This window comes from Phoca vitulina, unplaced genomic scaffold (assembly GCF_004348235.1).
Source record: "Phoca vitulina isolate PV1807 unplaced genomic scaffold, GSC_HSeal_1.0 scaffold11, whole genome shotgun sequence".
Classification (NCBI taxonomy): Eukaryota; Metazoa; Chordata; class Mammalia; order Carnivora; family Phocidae; genus Phoca; species Phoca vitulina.
This window is the reverse complement of record NW_022589714.1, coordinates 4,170,484-4,178,869: the sequence shown is the minus strand read 5'-3', so window position 1 is coordinate 4,178,869 and position 8,386 is coordinate 4,170,484. Positions and strand designations below refer to the sequence as shown.

General features: G+C 37.1%; 1 non-coding gene across 1 annotated transcript; it reads right to left on the bottom strand.

Moving 5' to 3' along the window:
* Positions 1-7,810: 7,810 nt before the first annotated feature.
* Positions 7,811-7,917, bottom strand: LOC116635944. The gene has a single exon (XR_004300241.1). It is a non-coding gene; the product is annotated as a U6 spliceosomal RNA (small nuclear RNA).
* Positions 7,918-8,386: the final 469 nt, after the last annotated feature.

Sequence of the window (8,386 nt, the reverse complement as noted above, 5' to 3'; positions counted from 1 at the left end):
TTGGTCTAGAAGGATGTTTCCAACTCAGAAGCTCCACTCAACAATACCTTTGAAGAAGAAAATAACACTTCAAACCTTATTCTCCTTCTTTGGTGTGGTTCCCATACTGGCTTCAGAATACTGCTGTGTGATGACTTACAGCAAAAGATGCTTCATAAAAATCAATTATAATATGTTTTACAGCAGGTTAGACTCCTTTAATGTATCTTGTTTGTAGTATTGCATCAAAGACATTAGTAGAATTTTAGGAGATCTGCAAAATATAAGGATAAGAACAATTGGTGGGGCAAAATTTCCTTGTCTTGAAATCACTTACGTTGCAAGAGGAAAGAGTAGAATGGCTTTTTCATGCTAGCTCCAAATCCAAGAAAAAGGAGTCCCAATTCTACATAGTTAATGGGATTTCTTGCCATGACTGAATTTTAGGGTTTTGGTATTATTTGTGCTCCAAAGTCACTACAAAGATTTTGTCTTCTATATCCCTAGGATGAGGATCAGCTGCAGTAAGTTGGAGCTGGGCTTCCAGCTCATGTTTCCAGGATGGTGAGCAAATTTACTTTCTTCTTTGCTATTATTTTATGTAAGGCAACCTTTAAAAATATATGTTAGTCTTACTTTAGCCATTGAAAAGACAAGTACATAAACCAGAAACTGAACTTGCTACCAAAAAAGCATATTTGAACCAGAAAGAATATGGAAACCACTGAATTAAATCTGATACTCTCTCACAAACACACCAGATGTTTTATATACCAAATTATCCCTTGGTGCTGAAATCTAGATCTTCTGACATCCAAATATTGCTATTGCAAGTGTTGAAATACTCTCAAGTTTAACATGTGTAAGGAAACCAAACCTTTCTCCAGATAAAACTATGCAATCTCAAACTATTCAAAGAGTTGTGATTTATTTCAGAGGTTGCAAATGTGTGGTAAGGCATAAAAAAACACCATATGACATAAGGTGTTTAGGTTATACTTAATATGTTTATTTTCAGAGGTTCACCACCATTAATCCATGACAGGTGTAAGGTTTATAATTTGAAACAATTATCTTTCAAACCATTCATATCACTGCTTAAGAGATGGCTTCATTCTTCCTAGTCACCATATGTCTTAACAATGCAAATGAGAAGGAGAACAACATCTGGTCGACCACTGTTGTCTCGCTTGTCATGCAAAACATGTGATATTGCATGTGCCCCTCATCGGATTCCTTTGGGACATCAGCATGGTGGATGATATCATATTTTATACAGCTGGTGCATTTAGGACATACCATCAATCTTAGTTCAGTAGCATCCTTACACCTTTGGGTTTTTATTGGACTTTTGGTGGTGAATTCCATTTTTGGGTTATGCAAACATCTCTCCTGGAGCTTCAAGTGAGAGTAGCCATATTTATATAACAGCATCTCTGTATAATTTTACAGCTTATGGGTAGAAATGTGGCCTAGGAAGAAATAGTTCTCTGGAAATTCTGAGTTAGGATATCCATGTTTTGGTGTTAATACTGACTTTATTTTAGTTGCCTTAGAAAAAATTCACTAAGTTCTATATATCTTTATTTAATGCCTTGTAAAATGAAAAATAGCCATCAAATATTCATCCTGCTGTCAACGTTACTCATTGGATGGAGGCTATCATACCCACTCATGCTGTTATGTACAAAACAAATCACCTTTTTTCTAGGATGCATGTTTGAATTACAGTATTAGTTGGCAACATGTTTATTCACTGTGCTGCCTCTCATTTGGCCAATTTGGTCATTTCTTACTTGCCCAGGGCTCTGATGGCAAACCTAAGCATCATGAGGGTATAGTTTCTTGGGATCAGTGACCCATTCTTTGCCACTGCTAAATCCATCCTGTGAAGGAGTGTTTATTAGGTGAGGAAGCATTGTCTCAATCTAAGAAAAGGACATGGGTTACCTTGACACAATCAATATCCCTGCACTTACATATTTTTTATTTTTCTGAACTGAGGACAATTTTATTGCTCATTTTTTTTTCTAAGCCTGTGTGTTTCTTGAACTATGCCCAAGTAGAATTACTTTTATAATATGAGAAATAACTAAATTGAGAACTTTAGTTTCAGATGCAGTTACAGATACAAATATGGATTTATATGGATATATATGGAAACCGAAAAAATACATTAAAAGTGAACAACAGTCCAGATCTTCAGAACATGTTTAAATAATGGCCAAAAAAATACAGGATGCATTTTCTTTTTTCCATTAATATTCACATGATGGAACAAAAAATGGGTTTTCTTTTTTCTCTTGCATAATCAAGTCTTTAAGAAGCTGTGAGAGCTGGACTGTATTTTTTTTAGCCTCTGAATGCCAGCCAGCACACTGGGGGCAGTTAAATAATAAATAATAACAAATACTTGGTTTATTGACTCCCGAACCCTTGAATCAATCAGTTAATCATGATATTATGGCAAGATCAAAGGAATAAAATCCTTAAAACCAACGGCAAGATGCAAATGGATAAATCCCCCAGCAGAAATAATTGCAAACCATTTTGATCAAATATAAAATGATGATCAGTTATGCTCTTTAGGGCCCAATAACTTAGGTTTATTTAAATGCTGTAAAGTACATCCCTTCAGGATCTAATAATCTCCTACACATCACTTGTTAGGGTAAGGCATCACAATCTAATCACTCTAAAGACTGAAACCACAGATTCAAAGTGGTGAGCACCATCTAAATTTTAAAGGACAATTTCCCTGAAAAATGTCCCCTTGCAACAGCTGATTTAGATATTTCAGTAAGTCTTACAATGAGGCTAATTTCTTCTGTTTGCATTCCAACTTCCAACATTGGTTAGGTACTAAACTAAGATTTTATGTGAACATTTTGATCAATCTACAAGAAACAATGTAGATGGTACTAAGAAAGTGAATTACCAGAGAGAGAAAGAAGCCCTAGGTCAGAACTTACAATATACAATAATAATACTCAGCTATAGCAACATGCACAAAGATCTCCCCACGGTCACAGGACTCTGGAATAATAACTGTTAGAGGTTTATGCTGGCTGTTATGGATTTGTTCACTCGCTTACCCTTTGAGTAGTGTACCAGATGTGTAGTTAACACTCAGGGGAGATTTCCCTGAGTACAGAGAACCTTCCTGAGTTTTGTCAGGGGATGTGGTCTTTCTGATAGGCTGCTCAGAACACAAGCAGAAACCATAATAATAGAATTTCTTTTGGATAATTAAGATGCTGCCTTCAGAAAATCTATTGTCCTTATGATTCTGGGGTTGCCTGGTTTTAAAAAAGGACATTTGGGAAGTCTGTTTCCAAGGCTTCAGATAGTTAGTATTCAGGTTTGAGATCTGGATATTGTATTCTAGGATTTCATCTTTTTAAGAGATTGAATTCATTCAGTCATTCAACAAACATTTGTTGAACATCTAATGTGTGTGCTAGATGTTGTAGATTCAATAGGAATAGTATTTGATCACTGTACTTAGGAATTCATTGAACCATCTCTTAGAATTGAGTGGTAATTTCACATGCATTATCTCCTTTAATCAACTGACCATTCTCTGGAGGATGTATCATATTATAAGGTATGGTAGTGCAGCTCAGTGAGTTGATATAGTTTGCTTAAGGTTCCTTAGTGTCAAAATGTGGATTTAACAGTGTTCTCTGGCTTCTTGGTTTTGTGCTATTTCTTATACATCTTAGCATATAATCCCTCCTCTGAATCTTGGTTTCATCTTCTGTAAATTAAAGCAGAGAGACTATTTTACCAAATTCTCCTTTTCTCTCTAAACAATTTATGTTTTATATATAACCAGTATTTGTATACAAGGAATTAGACAAGACTTCAATTTCAGTGACTCATTAACCTCTCTCAAACACCTTGGAACTTTGATAAACCAGTTGGCACAATACCTTTCCAATCCTGGACACCTTCAAGTCTGGTAGTGATTTTATCCACAAGAGCTTCTTGGTGTTAGTCTTCCATGACCTACAGAAGAGCAATTAGAGGTGGGTCTGGTTCTGAAGACCCTTCCTCCCCTCCTTTTATAGTCTGTCCCTTCCCCAGGTCCCAGTGATTGGGTGGTTAGTCAATACTGTTTGCTAGGGGTCTCCTACCCCTTCTCTTTCTAAGCCATCAATAACCCAGCTCTCTTCCTTATGTGTTTCTCATAAGCCATCCCAAGATGCTGGGAAAAAAGGATCTTCTGGGATGAACACCATCTAATCTCTTGTTATATGTTGAATTGTGTCCTTTCAGAACTTGATATGTTAAAGTCCTAATGCGCTGTACCTCAGAATGTAACCTTCTTTGGAAATAGGGTCAGTGCTACTGTAATTAGTTAAGTTAGGATGAGGTCATAGTGGAATAGGATGTGTCCCTAATTCAATATGATGGTGTCCTTATAAAAGGGGGAAATTTGGACCCAGTTACATACCCAGAGAGTGAAAATGAAGGCATAGATCAAGGCTAGGCATCAGAAACTAATGAATGCCAAAGATTGCCAGCAAACATAAGAAGCTAGGAGAGAGGTGTGGAATAGTTTCTCCCTTACAGACTCAGAATGAACCAGTCCTACTGACACTTTGATTTCTGATGCCTAGTTTCCAGAATTGTAAGACATTAAGTTTCTGTTGTTTAAGGCACCCAGCTTGTGGTACTTTGTTATGGCAGCCCCAGCAAAGTATACCCTTGTATAATAGAACTGGCTTGGAGACAAAAGTTTTTTTGTTTTGTTTTGTTTGTTTGTTTGTTTTTGTTTTTCTTGGCTCAGGATAATATCTCCCTTAATTCTCACTATTAGTGGAATGCCCACTCATACCTTTCTACATGGGGCTATCAGTCTTCCTCAAGACCAAATAATTCCTTCAGTTGCCCAAAGCCTTGTGCACATGACCTGGGACACTGGTCATCACTTATCATTTGTTTTCCTAAGGGCCTGCACACAGTGTGCACTGAAACCTTTCCCTTATACTCTTTGACTCCACAGGCCTTTGGCTACTTGAATATCTAATGGTAATTGTGTAATTCTCAGTGTCCCTCTCATTATAAGAGAAAAGACAAAGCCATGTTTTCATTTGCAAAGTCTGTTATTATTTGAGATGCTACTTCCTCCCCACTAAACAAATACCAATGAGTGTTTTCCATTTCCCTCCCAAACTGTGCTGATTGCTCCCTCCCTCCACATCTGATTAAACTGTCCATTCATCCTTTCATACATCAAACATTTATCAAAGACCAACCACATGTTGTCAGTATAAGGAAGTAAACTGTCGACTTGCCCCAGCAGAGCTCAAAGTCTAGTAGGATAAATGCTCAAAGTCTGGTGGGAGAGTCATACACTGGAGGAATTGTTCTGTAAGAAGCCCATGGTGGAGTATTTACCATATAAGGCCAGAAGCAAAACTGGTTAAATGTCCTTGGAGAAAAGTTTTGGAAATCTTCACAGAGGAAGTGACTTTCGAAGAATGAGAAAGAATGAATGGCAGTTGAAGGAAAGGCAGAATAGGGGCACAGGTTGAGGAAGGGATCCCAGGTAGAAGTGACAAATGGAAGTCTCAAGACTTGGGAAAACCTGGCACTATTTGACTAGAGTGCATATAAGACACACACACACACACACACACACACACACACACACTCAGGTTTGGCAGGAGATGGGGCTCAAAAGTGAAGCTGGAGCTCAGTAGTGGAGGGTTTTCCACATTTTGAGTGGAAGAAACATGGTGAGATTTGTTTTTTTAAATGATCCCTCTGGTGGCAGAGTGACACATGACTTAGGGCACAGATGGGAGGCTGGAGGCCAGTGGGGAGGCTGTATTTCTTGAGTAAAAAAATTACAACATGGTTCAACAAGTATTAATGTAGTTGTAAGCTCAACAGGACAGAATATTTGAACTCAGGATTCTTTAGAAGATTTCCTGTGGCTGTATGTAGGGGCTGTGCAGGAGAGAGAGAATGAAATTGTAAACCAGGGCAATGCCAATTGGAATGGAGAGAAAGGGATACATTTATGAGTTAAAAAGGACTGAATAGATGATGTATTTAATATCAAAGTGAAGAAGAAACAGGACTCAAAGGTGGCTTCCAGATATTTTATTTGTCCATAAAGATGATGGCAGATGGAGTTACTAAGAAAAAATAGTGATGGATTTCCCGAGAATGCTAATGGGTTCAGTTTTAGAAATACTGCGTTTGATGTACTTACAGAGGATATCTAGGAGAGAGAACTATAGGCAGTTGAAAATATTGGGCAGGAGCTCAGAAAGGATATTTAAGAAATAATTATAACAATAACAACAAAGTAATATCAACAATTTATTGAACTTTTATGATATGCCGGACACCTGCTCAGTCCCTGTGTATATTATTTCATTTAGTTCCTTCAACAATGCAATGAAGTATTATCTTCTTTTTATAGATGCCAAACTTAAGTTCACAAAGCTAGTAGGTAACAGAATTGGGATTTCTACCTGAGTCTGCCTGATCTCAAAGCCAGCGTTCTCAGCCCTTCCCTTCTACTATCATCACTGCATACATGTCTGTGAAGCTGTCAGCTAGGGTAAGGTCATGCAATGCCTGTCGTTGGAAGGGAATCCATAAATGCTAAATAACTGAATGAAGCTCTGGATGTTGCCCAGGCTAGGTATCAGGAAGAAAGGGGCTGCACAGCTGATTGAAAGACACCAACAAACAATAGGCACCACAAGTGAGGATACCATATCAGTTGCTACTCCATGGAGTAGCAGACTCAACCGCCTTCTCTCGGTTGGAGGGACAAGTTTCTCTGGCCCTTACATCTCACGGAAGCTACCAATAAAGATGGTTCCATATACCTGGGATGAGCATCCCTTTGAGCACCAAGTCATCCAAGATGCCCTTTATGATTGATTCTCATGAAGTGCTGTATGCTGTCTTACCCCTCCTCACCCCCAACTGCCCAGGAGATCTGCTGAGATTCTGCTACGACATTTCTGCATAGAAGACAAAGAATCAAGGCCACTAAAATTCAAAGGAAACTGGAAGCAAGAATGAAAATCTTAAAGTAAGTACTTTTCACAACATTAATCAAAATTTACATACCAAGAAGACGGGAAGAATTTGAAGTTTCAGTCCGAAATAAGACTTGAGGGGACCCTCAGCCTTCTGAACATGTTGCTGTGGTTCTGCCAGGAGAAAACCTTTACTTTTTAGTCACTTGTCTCAGACTGAATAATGTCAAGCCTAAGGATATTCATATAAATGTCAATATTATGAAGAAAATACCTTAAAAGATGAGAATACCTTTCTGATTTTTGTGTTTTGATGAATCTGATGTTAAGAATGTGCCCTGAATATAAAATCTTTCAAGGTGCTGGATCAAGAATGATTTTTACAATTGACTCACTTTTGGGGAGGAGGGATTGATAAGAGGCCTTGTGAAAGTTTAGATTCATATAATTAAAGTTTGCTTGGAAAGGAAAGCTAAAGTTCTGAAACTTTGTGACCTATAGCTTTGATGTGCAATTATCACTTTCTTTGCTGGACCTTACATTTCAACAGCCTAAAGAAATGTATTCACTGAAGCAGTAGAAACTATAGCACTGACAGGTCACTTTGATTGAATAGGAGTTTTTATTTTAATTCAATAAGTAAATTAAGGTCGGATTTCTTGCTGTTAGCAATGTTTATCTCACTACAATAATGGCAATAATATGTTATGCGTGAGATCTTGTACTTCTTTTAGAAAAAGAATATTCTTTCTTTATTAAAAAAAGAATAAGGTTTATTAGATCATGATGTTGTCTGAATTTACCACCTTTGTCAAAAGAGAAATATGCAATGCTTCACAAATTTGCGTGTCATCTTTGTGCAGGGGCCATGCTAATCTTCTCTGTATCGTTCCAATTTTAGTATATGTGCTGCTGAAGTGAGCACAAGGATATTCCCTTTGTAAAGCCGTTAAAAATATTTTTTCTTTTCCTGACTTTTGTACTAATTTCATGACTAAAGTAGAATTTTAGCATATTGCAAACAACTTTTAACTGTAATTATAAATATTATCTTTTAGTTCCACAGATGATTAATCTTACCTTAAATCATACTTACTTGGGATTAAAAATTTTAATTAGTGTTTTATAGGCTTTATGATCAGAAAAGTATCAGTATACATGTATGGATTGCATGTATGGCCATAAAAGTACACAGTATATCAGAATTTCCTTGAATAAATAGTTATTTGAGCCTCTAAATTTCAGGTATTTATGACCCTCAATCTTTTAGGAACAGTTATTTATTTATTTATTTATTTATTTATTATTTTTAAAGATTTTATTTATTAGAGAGAGAGAGTGTGTATGTTCAAGCAGAGGGGAGGAAGAGAGGGAGAGGGACTAGCTGACTCCAT